The 14,164-nt window shown below is 41.9% G+C and overlaps 1 long non-coding RNA gene across 1 annotated transcript in view; it reads left to right on the top strand.

The window, feature by feature from the left end:
* Nucleotides 1-8,138, top strand: part of LOC134943720 (uncharacterized) — a 39,384-nt gene extending 31,246 nt beyond the window's left edge. The window contains exon 4 of the long non-coding RNA XR_010181705.1: nucleotides 7,607-8,138. This is a non-coding gene — a long non-coding RNA (uncharacterized LOC134943720). The remainder of the gene's footprint in view (nucleotides 1-7,606) is intronic.
* The last annotated feature ends 6,026 nt before the right edge of the window (nucleotides 8,139-14,164 follow it).

A 14,164-nucleotide genomic window follows, 5' to 3' on the forward strand; every position in this document is an offset into this window, starting at 1 on the left:
CAAATTCTCCTATCTAATGTACATCTGCGCATCCAAACTTGTAAGGACTGAGACACCCTCTTGCAGTGTCTTTAGATGCTGCATTATCTGTAGATGTACAGTACCATCGGTCACTCCATCGAAACTTTAACTAGCCCTATCACAGCTCTGTGCAGCTTTTTAGCCACCACTCTATTACCAGTCACCGTCCAGGAATTCCCCTTACATTTCTTTTACTGTGCGTCTAAATTTGATCAAAATCAATATAATTTATTTATTTATTTATTAGCAGTTTTGTATATAGCTCAGCATATTCCATTGCACTTTACAATTAGAGCAACAGTTATAGAACAAAACTGGGCAAAGAGAGACAGACATAGAGGTAGGAAGGCCCTGCTCGCAAACTTACAATCTATAGGGAAATAGGCATTGATACACAAGGATAGATGCTACCTGTTGCATAATGGTCCACCAGATTGCTAGGTTCTTAATGGGTTGTATGATATGATCACCCAGCAATGTTGGAAGACAAAATGTGAGGTTATGTGGACTGTACAGATAGGATGTAACTGAATAGGGAAGCATTGAAGGTTATGTGGGTGGGTCTGGAATTTGGTAGGCTTGTCTAGTATGCATGCGCGTTGCAACTCATACGCATGTGTAGATGAAAAACATGACACCACTGCATCCAACATCACCACTGCATCCAATTACAGAAGGATATTGGTAATCTTAGGGCTCTTGAGGCCTATGTACAAACTGGACTCTCTCTAGTGAAAACAGAAATCATCAAGGATGAATAAACATGGAGGGAGTCATATAATTTAAGTAAGGGGGTGGGAAATAAGTTTCTATATTTGTGCTATAAAGGTGGAATTTGCCTTTAATTTCCAAAAATGTGTTTAATGATTATTTTCAATGGGCAAACATAGTGAATATCTTTCATATCAGCACCTCTCACAATGTTTTTGGTGACCATTTGTAGCAGGAATTATCATTATAAGTATTGGCATCTCTAACTTGAAGGAAGCTGTTATGGTTCTCTATACAAAGCAAACTAAGGAAAGTGTGAGGACATGAGGAAGCATGTGAGAAAGTGAGGAAAAATGTGAGGAAGAATGTAAGGACATGAGGAAGAAGGTGAAGACATAAGGAAGACTATGAGGAAGTTGGGAAGAATGTGAGTAGATGATGAGGGAGATGGTGAAGAAAGTGAGGAAGAAAGTGAAGAAATTAGGAAGAAGTGAAAGAGTGAGGAAGAATGTGAGGAAGTTAAGAAGAATGTGAGGATGAGAGGTAGAGGGTGAAGAAGTGAGGCAGAAAGCGAGGAAGAATTTGAGAACATGAGAATAAAGCTGCAATAATGTAGCGAGGAAGAACAAAGAATGTGGAGGCAGGAAAAACATTGTATTGATGTGAAGAAGTAAGTGAAGAAATAAGGAAGGATGTGAAGACGTTAGGAAGAATGTGAAGAAATTATGAAGAGTTAGATAAAGCTAGGAAGAAAGTGGGGACAATAGGAACAATTTTGCGGTAGATATATTAAGACTGGAGACGGCATAAGGAAGTGATAAACCAGTGATAAGTGCAACATGATAAACACACCATCCAATCAGCTCCTAACTGTTAATTTACATATTGGAGCTGATTGGCTGGTGCGTTTATCACCTTGCACTTATCACTGGTTTATCACTTCTTTATGCCTTCTCCAGGTTAATACATCTGCCACAATGTGAGGATGTGAGATGTAAGCTGTAAAGTGAAGTAGAGAGGAAGAATGTGCATAAGGTAGAAAAATTGCAAAAAGAAAAAGAAAGTGAAGAAGTGAAGAAGAATGTAAGGAAGTTAGGAAGTATCTGAAGATATGAGGAGCATGGTGTAGATGTGAGGAAGAATCTGTGGAAATATGTGAGAAAGTGAGAAAAGCTATTTGAAAGTAAGAAATAATTTTAGTCAGAATGAATATCTTTTTGTAGGGAATAGTCAAATGAAGTTTGGAAATGAAATTTGACAATTAAAACTACTTTAATTAAATATAATAAATTAATTTACTAAATATTACTATTGTCTAGACAAATCTAGGAATTTATGTATAAATATAATTACTCGTATATATATATTTCATCTCAGTAATTCTGACAGTCTAAACAATGTAACCAGGTTAGATTATTGTATGCATTAAATTTGGGGCTCTAAAATCCCCTTTCTTTATAATTTTAGTTGCAGAAAACAATATTTTCTGCTACTCCATATTTAGCAAACTGACAAGTGCAGAGAAATCTTGCCTTTCTGTTTCATCTGTCATAAACTTCTGTCCCCAGAGGTCGCAGTGAGAGCTGTACAGCACCGAGATTTATAAAAATGACAGCAGCTTTGTCTTTCTCATTATTTGTTTAAGACATAACATCATCTCTGGATGGCAATGTTGTCTATGATAACCTACTATAGAGATAAATCAGACTACATCCTTGGCAGGCATTGTATTTAAATACCCCTCATGTGCCCGGTGATCACACTGATTTTGTGCAGATGGACATGGGGGCTATTCATGCCCTTGGGGGTCTGGAGGGTGTCTGGCACCCTATCAAGTGTTGTATGCCTCCTGGGTATTCAATAGAAATTGGAAGAGGGAAGTATTATATATTCTGATGGGGTTCACTACGATATGCCGGCGGTCGGGCTCCCGGCGACCAGCATACCGGCGCCGGGAGCCCGACCGCCGGCTTACCGACAGTGTGGCGAGTGCAAATGAGCCCCTTGCGGGCTCGCTGCGCTCGCCATGCTATGGGCACGGTGGCGCGCTACGCGCGCCACACTATTTTATTCTCCCTCCAGGGGGGTTGTGGACCCCCACGAGGGAGAATAAATGTCGGTATGCCGGCTGTCGGGATCCCGGCGCCAGTATACTGTGCGCCGGGATCCCGTCAGTCAGCATACTGAAGACCACCCGTTCTGATGTGTGTACAATTGGCTGTGTGGGTATAATTGCAGGATTGAGCACATGCAGAGTACAAATTTGAAGGCACTTTGCTGCTCTTTGTCTGCTGGAGAAAGCAAAAACAATACAGCTAAGCAGAAAAGTCTTCACCAAAACAGATGTTTTTAAAAGGTCTGTCCGGGCAGATGCCTCATCGCTTAGAAAGTGATAAAATGGGGAAAGAAAAAGTACCAGCCAATCAGCTCCTAACTACCATGTCACAGGCTGTGTTTGAAAAATGGCAGTTAGGAGCTGATTGGCTGGTACTTTTTCACACTCCATTTTATCACTTTCCAAGCGATGATGCATCTGGCCCCAAATGTTATACATTTCATTGCAAATCTTACTAAACAGACTCCTTAGTTTATTTTGACATTGGAAAGAATGACAATGGGCATGATTAAATACATTACTTATATGTAGTATTTTACATTGAAAAAAACATATTTAATATTTCGGCATAATGCTTTTCTATAGAAACTTGTTAAAGTGCAAATACAATACAGTATATAAGAGAACAAAACTAAAACACAAATAGTTGCCTATTTGTATCAACAATTTCCTCTCTAAATAGATGGGTTGCAAGAAACATCAATCACTGTCAGAAGTATGTCACAATTTGTGACTAATCTCACATCATTACTCTCAACTGGATAAGCCTTTACAAGTTATATTATTATTTGGGGGGGAAGACAGCCTACACCGAGATACGCTCTAACACCCAACTCTTGGGAATGGGTTGGTGAAAAGCTAAGAATTAGTTACAGAGCTGTCTAGTAAAAAGATAACAATAAATGACAGTTAAATAGATTAGATTTAACACACACCTTTTTATGATGGCTTGAGGGAGAAGAAAAGATTAATATAGAAGACATTTTATGCCAGCTATACAAATTAGACAGTTATTTACGAGAGTCAAAATCTCGCTTTAGAAATAAAAAGACATAGTACAAGAACTGCAACTATTTTAGATAAATAAAGACAACACTGATCTTCTTCAACTAAGTGCACACTTGTACAAACATTACGCTTACCATCGAAAGTCACGATCAACTTGCTGATTAATGAGTTCACACCTTTACAATCTTACTTGTGATTCATGATCCACATCTGTCAATATTATCTGCTAAAAATATGGTAAGTAGGACGTACAGTATCAACCCTAAAAAATGTGGTCAGACCTCTGAAAATTGCCATTTCCCCAGGGGCAGGTGCAAGGTTTCTGGGCACCCTAGGTATAGCTTTGCCGACTGCATAAAAATTGTCCTATTGTCGGGCACACTAAAAATAAATAATGTACAAATTACATTTCAAATGTGTGATCAACTGGTCACTTTGTAGAGTTTGTGTTCTCACAAATAGCATGAGCTGTGTTGTATTGTATACTGTAAATTATCTCTGGAGATGAGGGACAACAGGAACTGTATACTGTCAATTATCTCTGGAGATGAGGGACAACAGGGACTGTAACCTCTACATTATCTCTGGTGATGGGGGACAACATGGACTGTAACCTCTACATTATCTCTGGTGACTGGGGACAACAGGGACTGTACACTACTATACATTATCTCTGGTGATGAGGGACAAAAGGACTGTATACTATACATTATCTCTGGTGATGGGGGGCAACATGGACTGTAACCTCTACATTATCTGTGGTAATGGGAGGCAGCAGGAACTGTAAAATATTGTTCATTGTGGATGCAGTACCCTATTGTGCACCCCCAGCAGCAGTAATAATGTATTGCCTAGCTCAAGACCCACAAATAACATACAAATAGGCTCTGTTCAGCAATATATATATATATATATATATATATATATATATACACAAAACCTATAATAAGTCCCAGGTTGCCCTGATTGACTGAGCATGACGGGACTTATAGTTCTACCCAGGTCCATTATCAAGGGGGAACGGTGGGGTCTCCAGTTACGGGCCCTGACTGAGAGTGGGCCAAGGTGGCAGCAGTGAGGTTCAACAGGGACAGGCCAGCTGCCTGCACACCGGCCCTTTCAAATTGGTGAGCTTTAGCGGAACTATGGGGCAGTGTGTGGTCGTGGTGGGGACCCTGACAAATTTGTCAGTCCGGGGCCCCATCATTTCTGATGGCAATAGGGGACCATTTTGTAATGCTATCTTCTCTCATTGCACGAACCCCCTGGACTACCTGAGCGCTACTGGTGGACGCATCCCTGTAAAAAGGGAGGTGGGCCACCCTCCCAGAGCATGGATTCCAGTGGATGCTGCTTTCTCACCTTCCTTCAGTGGCACCTGATCTCCTTTTCCTCAAAAGTGACTGCCGTAGGGCAGCTAGCATAGCACTGCCTTGTATGCAGCTCTGGGATTGAGTTGTGCTGTCTAACATTAGCTGAGCTCCTTGAGTAGTCTGTGAATCATTGGCAGGGAGGGACACTGCTGCCTGTTTGGAATGCTAAACCAGTCGGGCATGTTATACATTAAGAGAAGAGCAGGGTAAAAGTATGAATGCAGCAGCAGTCTTTATAATCAGCTTCTGCTGCTAGTACAAATTAGCATAAGGACCTTTATTCTTGTGCTGTTGACCTCAATTGTGCCCCCCAGGGAGCCAGCGCCCCTGTGAAACTGCCTAAAGCTGCATAATGCTAGCTCCTGCCCTGTATTTCCCTGCAATCTTCATAAGAGATGAGTGTGGAGTCTCGTATTTTGGTGTATTTCTAATTTGATTGTCATGTTTTGGTTTTCCAAAACCTCCCTCAAGTGTTTTAGGACCTTATTCAGTTTCAGTTGTAGTTTTACTAAAATAGCAAAAAAGCAACTGGCTGTGATCGCATGATGGGGGCATGCAAATACCATGCAGCAATGCAATCGCAATGTAATTGCGTCTGCCCTGCGTCTGCCTCTGCAGTCAGGCTGCGAAGGCAGACGCAGGGCAGCCATTTTTGGGGTCTCATCGTCCGCATGTGATGCCATGTGACTGCCATGAACACGCCCCTGTTTCTGACGACACGCCCCTGTTTCTGATGACACGACCAATGCTGCGTCGCTACCCCGTCCACCCGCGAACACCTCTGCCTGTCCATCAGGCAGAGGTTTTCGCTTCTCCCCGGCTTGCGCACGCGCAATGTGAGTCCTGCAGGTGCGCACTACGGCATTTGTTAATTGGCCCTGCTAATGTTTACACACAACATTGCTGTCCTGCTACATGCTTGCTTTACCACTGATTGTTGCTCTGCCTTTTAGAATGGGCTATTTTAACACAGTTCAATATAAATGCTATAACAATTATATTAGCACCATGGTAAAATCAATCACTTTTAATTTTTTAATTGCAGATAACAAAGCTTTATTTAAACTGCTTCTGGGCAAGTTATTTTGCAAATGCTTACCTTACCAGTTTTGCCTCTTTGTACACTTGGCATTAGCCAGCTTACCAAAGAAAACATGCTAATAGGAAGACAGAGTGCAGCTCCTTCTAGCAGGATTTCTTGGCCATCACTTTTGTCCTTGCAGCATATACCTAAATGTGGATTGGAAACCTGTTATTCTTTCTGCCCGCTGCAATCAGTGTAGAAAGTATATTGTTGAATCCATTTATTTGGCTGGGTCAGAAGGCACTGGGGAAAGAATTAATAAATGTTCAATTGCCTGAATCTATTCCATTACTGATTAGGCACGATCACATCTGTGTTCTGTTTTCAGATACAAACCTAATAAACCAAGGATAAAATCCTTTGAAATAATGACATATTGCAATCATTGTCTCTTGCATAAGATATGCAGGCCAAAACTAATGCCATAAAATAATTGATCTTAAAATGAAGAAGTGTTTGAGGGTCTATCTTTTCTATTGCAATCATATTACAGCTTAAGGGATCATAACTGCTGGCTTTAAGATATACTGTATTGTTGTATAGGTCATGGAGGAATGTGACTAGTGCTTTAGATGATCCCAACTCCCTCCAAAACAATAATGTGCATAGGACTGCTTGATTCACTGCCTTAATGTTGCTCAGAGCTGATGGACTCCATAAGATAATGCCCCTCTCTTTGCTGATTCTGCTTCCGGTTATACACCCCTCTCTACAATCTAACGCAGGTCATGCTCTCCTTGCATACTTTGAATTTTGTGCCATATTTGCAAATATCTTTCAATGCATCACATCCTGCACCTGGGTTCCATCCCCTCCCCCCCCATCCTACTATAAGTATCCTATCCCCCTTCTTTCTGATACTTCCTACCAAACACCTGCCACTGCTACTATACATTCTCATCTTCTATAGTTTCCCCAAAGGACCACTAAGTTCCTTGTCCCACCTGCCCCTTATGTATCTAACCTCACCTTCTATATTTTATACGGTCAGAGTCTTCAATAATATGCTCTAAAAGGCACAGATGGCAAAGTTCTAAGCAAAAATTACTATATGGATGATGGGGGGGTGGGGGGGGGGTGCTCAAGTACTTCACTTTGCCAGGGGCACCCACACTCCAAGTTAATGTACATCTCTGAATGCAAATAAACATTCTAGTTACCAAATTAATGCTAGTTCCCAATTCCAGTATAAAAAAGTGGTTTGTGTTTGACATGTTTTCACAATTGTATTTTAAGTATAGTTTTGAAAACTAAAAGAAATTCATGTTGGCTTCTCCTTCTCCTCACATGCAGGGATGGGAACCACTTCTTCTGGATCATGAACTAGTAAATGGGGCTGTTCACTCTGCATTGCCCATCACATAATGCAGTTCCCTGGTGAATATAATTTCTTTCTCTATTGCCTGATTTTCAAAGGAGCAAAATAAAAGATCAATTGCTTATTTCTCTTTCATATCGTGACCAGGAGAATTATATGTATTCCAAATGTTATTCTATTTTTTGAAGCTGCTAAGGAAGGTCAAATGCACTTTCAAGAATTTAAGCATAATGTTTTTAAAGCGTAATGTATGTTATTTTTCCCAAGGTTTTATCTCTATTTTTGAGTAGAGTGCTTCTGTCTAGTACTTCTGTCCTTCTGTATGCCTTGTCTACTTCTTCGTCTTTGTATTTTTTGTCTTGGGAATATTTTCATTTCGTGCCTTGCTCCTGATAATGTTTCAGTTGTTTACAATTTATTCTGATCGTAATTGACTCGTAGGGATACTGAGTAACCAGTTGGGGTGGTGGCTACTGCTCGATAAAATAAAACAAAACTATTCATGTCCACTGGCTTTTGGTATGTTTTAGTGTGAACTTGTTGGTCCTTAATGAATATCATAATATCCAGAAAGTTCACTTCGGTTTGACTGTATTGAGTTGTGAATTTGAGATTGTTTTAATTATTATTGATGTATTGGAGGAATTGCTCCATTGTGATCTCATCTCATCTCCAGACGAAGAGGATATCATCAATATATATCTGCCTAGAGGACTAGATTTGCACTGAAGCCATGGTTGGACTAAATGTTCATGTCTTCCCAATAATTCATAAATAGATTGGCATAGCTAGGTGCAAATCTAGTCCCCATGGTGGTCCCTGTTGTTTGACAGTACTTTTGATTCCCAAACCATAGTTAATTATGTTTGAGTATGGATTTGATGCCATCCAGGATTAATTGTACTTGGTCCGGTGGTAGAGTGTGGTCTTGTTGTAAGACGTATCTGGTGGCTTCAATCCCTTGTTTGTGGTCAATCACTGTGTATAGTGATGTCACATCACTTGTTCACAGCCAAAGTCTTTCCTCCCATTTCGTTTGTTGTAAGGTTTGTAATATGTTTGTGGTGTTTTGTATATATGATCTTTGTAGTTTTAGAGATGGTTGGAGGAATGTGTTGATATATTTCGACAGATTGGATGATATTGAATTGATTCCTGATACAATCTGACATCCTGTCGGGTCTGTTATGCTTTTGTGTACTTTGGGGAGATAATAAAAGACTGGTATTGTGGGTTTTTTATGTTTAGGACTTGATGTTCTCTGTCTGTTAGGATGCCTTTCTGTAGACCTTCTTGTAGTAATCTATACAGTGTTGTGTTGTCTTGTATTGGTCTGTGTGGTTATTTTCTAATTTTTCATAGGTGGTTGTGTCATTCAGGATCCTTCCTGATTCCCTGTTATATTCCTCACTGTTGCTGCCATTGAGGTATTTTTAATTTAGACTACTAGAATATGTGTTATTGAAGCATTATTACTTTCAGACTAAAACAGTAATTTTATTGACCTAACAGTACTGTCATTTACACACTGGTGAGCACAGATTCCTTCCCTTCTGCATATACTCTTTACTACAGGGGATTTGGGTACCCCTGTCAGGGTCATGCAGCCCCAAAAATCACCAAGCATTACCAGCTAGTGAGCACTCAGTCCCCCCATCCTCTCCCATATGTTATTTGAAATGTTTGTTGAAATTTTATAGTTTTCCATACACTAGTAAATCCAGTTTACAGGATGAGTAAACATTGGCACGAATATTGTAGGTTAATTGGAATTTATGTTGTTGTGCATATGTTGATTGCTGTTGGTTATAAGGATGCTCAGTTTACTGTATAGCAGTCCCTGGGATGCTTGGTGTATTGTATGGCTGTCACTGGGATGTTCTGTGTACTGTGTGGTGGACACTGGGATCCTCTTTGTATTGTATGGTGGTCATGCTTATGCTCTGTGTATAGTATGGTAGTCACTGGAATGCTTTGTGGATAGTATGGTGGTCAACGGGATATTTTCTGCATTTGTAGTGTATTTCAGTATATATTCAAAAATATTAGGTTATAGTCCCAAGCATCATAGCTCCTAACTTTCACCATTCAGTGTATACTGTGATAAACCAGGTCTATCAAAGGTGGTGCAAGCAGAGGGGGTCATACCACCACTTCCAGGTGCATTCCCTCTATCAGTGACTCTGTAATAAAGATTGGCTTAATTTCCTACCACTTAAATATGAAAATGTTGCCCCAGTGTTGTGGTGTTGGGGACACAGTGATGGATGTCTTGTTATTGTGAACCCCACTGTATGCAGATAACTTCCCCCTCCCCCTCCAGCCCAGAGTGTTTGTGTGTTTTGGAGACCTCTCCAAAACGTGCTATTAGACCCACTAGTTACACACTATTTGCTCCTTTTTAGTGCATAGCCCATTTGTGTATTGTTGTCAGCTGAATTCAAGAAACAGTGGTGGTCATTCCGAGTTGATCGCTCGCTAGCTGCTTTTAGCAGCATTGCACACGCTAGGCCGCCGCCCTCTGGGAGTGTATCTTAGCTTAGCAGAATAGCGAACGAAAAATTAGCAGAACTGCTAATAAATAATTTGCTGCAGCTTCTGAGTAGCTCCAGACCTACTCTCAGATTGCGATCAGCTCAGTCCGTTAAGTTCCTGGTTTGACGTCACAAACTCACCCTGCGTTCGGCCAGCCACTCCCCCGTTTTGTCTAGCCACGCCTGCGTTGTTTAGCCCACTCCCTGAAAACGGCCATTTTCCGCCCAGAAACACCCACTTCCTGTCAATCACACTACGATCACTCGAGCGATGAAAAAACGTCGCTCGAGCTCATGTAAATCTACAAAGTTTTGTGTGAAAGTACTTAGCGCATGCGCGCTGCGTACCATGCGCATGCGCATTTTTGCCATTTTTTAACTTAATCTCTGCACTGCGAATATCGGCAGCGAGCGATCAACTCGGAATGACCACCAATAGCTTAGGTGTCACATATGTAAAAAAAAAAACAATGGCAAGTTATCTAGTTAGTCAGTCTCATTGAAAATTAAATACAGTATCAGTGGATAAAATGTATGTTCAGAGCTAGTTACCACTACTGTCCATCCATACACCACTATTTGTTGACCTATTTTCTAAGTGACCTCACAAACATGAACATTTTTGTATGCGACTGTATTAGAGAAGTCTGCCGGTGGTTGTTGGACACTAATCATGCATATGCATGCACCCCAGGACTTTGCAGAACTTTTTGCACTTGTGCAGTTACAAATAATTGTAAGTGACCATCGGCACTGATTGTGACTCAGAATAAGGCCCACTGAGGGCCTAAAAAATTAACTGTGTTAAAGAGTACCATTACCAGTTCCAATTATGATATCCATTTGGACTGAATCCACAACCGGCGGGATAGACTAATTAATTAATTAATTTAATTAATGAATTAACTAACTAGGTAAACTAACTAATCAATCAGCCTATTAAACAACAAGACTCTAATGACATGATTGAGACACTGGGTGTCATTCAGATGTGTTTGAAGTTGCTGTGTCTATAGAAAAGTACTGATTATCAGTACTTTGTGCATGTGCAGGAATCATTCTGCTCATGCACTAATGGGCCTGTGATAACGGACACAGGGCGGCATCAGTCTGTCACTGATTTACAGTCTGATGCCGTTTGGGGGTGGGAAAGGGGGTGGAAAAGGTCAGGACCGTAATGAGGTGTGGGCCAATGGTGCCTTGCCCACAGCGCATACGCACTGTAGGCACACCATCTGGCAACACCACCCGCATGGTCACTCAATGGTAATGAATCTGTCAGGACACAGAGGCGCCCCCCCTGCACTGCAGCAACGCACTAGTGAAGAAACTGGAAATGAACTACAGCTCCCAGCAGCCCTTACTGCTGGAAGCTCTTGGCAGCAAGGGATGCTGGTAGCTGTAGTTTATTTCCAGTTACGTCACTCAGTCAGAGTGGGTCCGGCCGTGTGATGCTGGCGCTGCCCCCGCGCTGTTACTGTTGCCAGCCTGACAGTGCAGCTCTGCAGGAGAGAAGACTCAGGCTGTCAGGGGGCGTAGCCAAGCTCGGGCAGAAGGAAGAGACAGAAGGTCCACCACTCAGGAGGAGTAGAGTTGACAGGAAGTATGTAAGTCTTCCTCATCTCCTTTGTATAACTCTCTCCTTCATTTCTACCTCTATATCTCTCTCTCATTCATCTCTCCCTCTGTATAACTCTCCCCTCTCTCTTATCTGTCTTATCTCTCCTTCTGTATAACACTCTCCCCTACCTTATCTCTCTCCTGTATAACACTCTCCCCTACCTTATCTCTCCCCCTCTATAACACTCTCCCCATCTTATCCCTCCCCCTGTATAACACTCTCCCCTACCTTATCTCTCTCCTGTATAACACTCTCCCCTACCTTATCTCTCCTCCTGTATAACACTCTCCCCTACCTTATCTCTCTTCGGTATAACACTCTCCCCATCTTATTTCTCCCCTGTATAACACTCTCCCCTACCTTATCTCTCTCCTGTATAACACTCTACACTACCTTATGTTTCCCCCTGTATAACACTCTCCCCTACCTTATCTCTCTCCTGTATAACACTCTCCCCATCTTATCTCTCCCCCTCTATAACACTCTCCCCATCTTATCTATCCCCCTGTATAATACACTCCCCTACCTTATCTCTCTCCTGTATAACACTCTCCCCTACCCTATCTCTCTTCTGTATAACACTCTCCCCATCTTATTTCTCCCCCTGTATAACACTATCCCCTACCTTATCTTTCTACTGTATAACACTCTCCCCTACCTTATCTCTCCCCCTGTATAACACTCTCCCCATCTTATCTCTCCCCCTGTATAACACTCTCCCCTACTTTAACTCTCTCCCATTATAACACTCTCCCCTACCTTATTTCTCACCATGTATAACACTCTCCCCTATCTTATCTCTCTTATCCCTTCTTCTGTATAAAACTCAACCCATCTTATCTCTCCCCTTGTATAACACTCTCCGCATCTTATCTCTCCCCCATTATAACACTCTCCACTGCCTTATCTCTCACCCAGTATAACACTCTCCCCTACCTTATCTCTCCCCCTGTATAACACTCTCCCTTATCTTATCTCCCTCCTGTATAATACTCTACCCTACCTTTTCTCTCTCCCTGTATATCACTCTCCCCTACCTTATTTCTCCCCATGTGTAACACTCTCCCCTACCTTATCTCTCTCCTGTATAACACTCTTCCCTCTCTCTTATCCCTCCTTCTGTATAAAACTCTCCCCATCTTATCTCTCCTCCTCTATAACACTCTCCCCATCTTATCTCTCCCCATGTATAACATTCTCCCCTACCTAATCTCTCACCCTGTATAACACTCTCCCCTATCTTATCTCTCCCCCTGTATAACACTCCCCTACCTTATCTTTCACCCTGTATAACACTCTCCCCGATCTTATCTCTCCTTCTGTATAACACTCTCCCCATCTTATCCCTCCCCCTGTATAACACTCTCCCCTACCTTATCTGTCCCCCAGAATAACAATCTCCCTATCTTATTTCTTACCCTGTATAACACTCTCCCCTATCTTATCTCTCCCCCTGTATAACACCCTATCCTTCCTTCTCTCTATCTCTGTATAACACCCTCTCCTTTCTCCTTGCTCCATCTATATACAGTAACTCTCTTCTTCCTCGTATCGCTTTCTGTATAACACTCTCTCCTTCCTCTTCTCTCCATCTGTATAACACCCTCTCCTTCCTCCTCGCTCCCTCCGTATAACACTCTCCTTCCTCATATCTCTCTGTATAACACTCTCTCCTTCCTTTTCTCTCCCTGTGTATAATACTCTCTCCTTCATCTTGTCTCCCTCTATATAACACCCTCTCCTTTTTCCTCGCTCCCTCTGTATAACACTCTCTCCTTCCTCCTCGCTTCCTCCGTATAACACTCTCTTCTTTCTCATATCTCCCTCTGTATAACAATCTCGCTTTCCTCTTCTCTCCCTCTGTATAACATCCTCTCCTTCCTCCTCCCTCCCTCCGTATAACACTCTTCTTTCTCAAATTTCTCTCTGTATAACACTCTCTCCTTCCTCTTATCTCCCTCTGTATAACACCCTCTTATTCCTCCTCTCTCCCTCTGTATAACACTCTCTCCTTCCTTCACGCTCCCTCTGTATAACACCCTCTCTTTCCACCTCGCTCCCTCTGTATAACAGCGCCCAGATGATGCTCCATCCCCTTGCAGTGTCTCCTGTCAAAGTCGAAAAATATTGCAGTACACACATCATGTAGAAACTACACAAAGATGGCCTCCGTGCGCGTACTTGCACTGCTGTGCGCATATTCGCAATTTGCGTATGGTCGCTCCCGCGGTCCTGCGCATTAGCGCGTGGTATGAGTATTTACGGTAGAGTTTGTGAGCGCATGGAAGGCTATCAAAACACATTACATATTTAATCCAAATAGTGCACAATGTACACATAGTCTCCTTGCACCACATCAGAAATTAACAGCAGTTTAA

This window comes from Pseudophryne corroboree, chromosome 7 (assembly GCF_028390025.1).
Source record: "Pseudophryne corroboree isolate aPseCor3 chromosome 7, aPseCor3.hap2, whole genome shotgun sequence".
Taxonomy (NCBI): Eukaryota; Metazoa; Chordata; class Amphibia; order Anura; family Myobatrachidae; genus Pseudophryne; species Pseudophryne corroboree.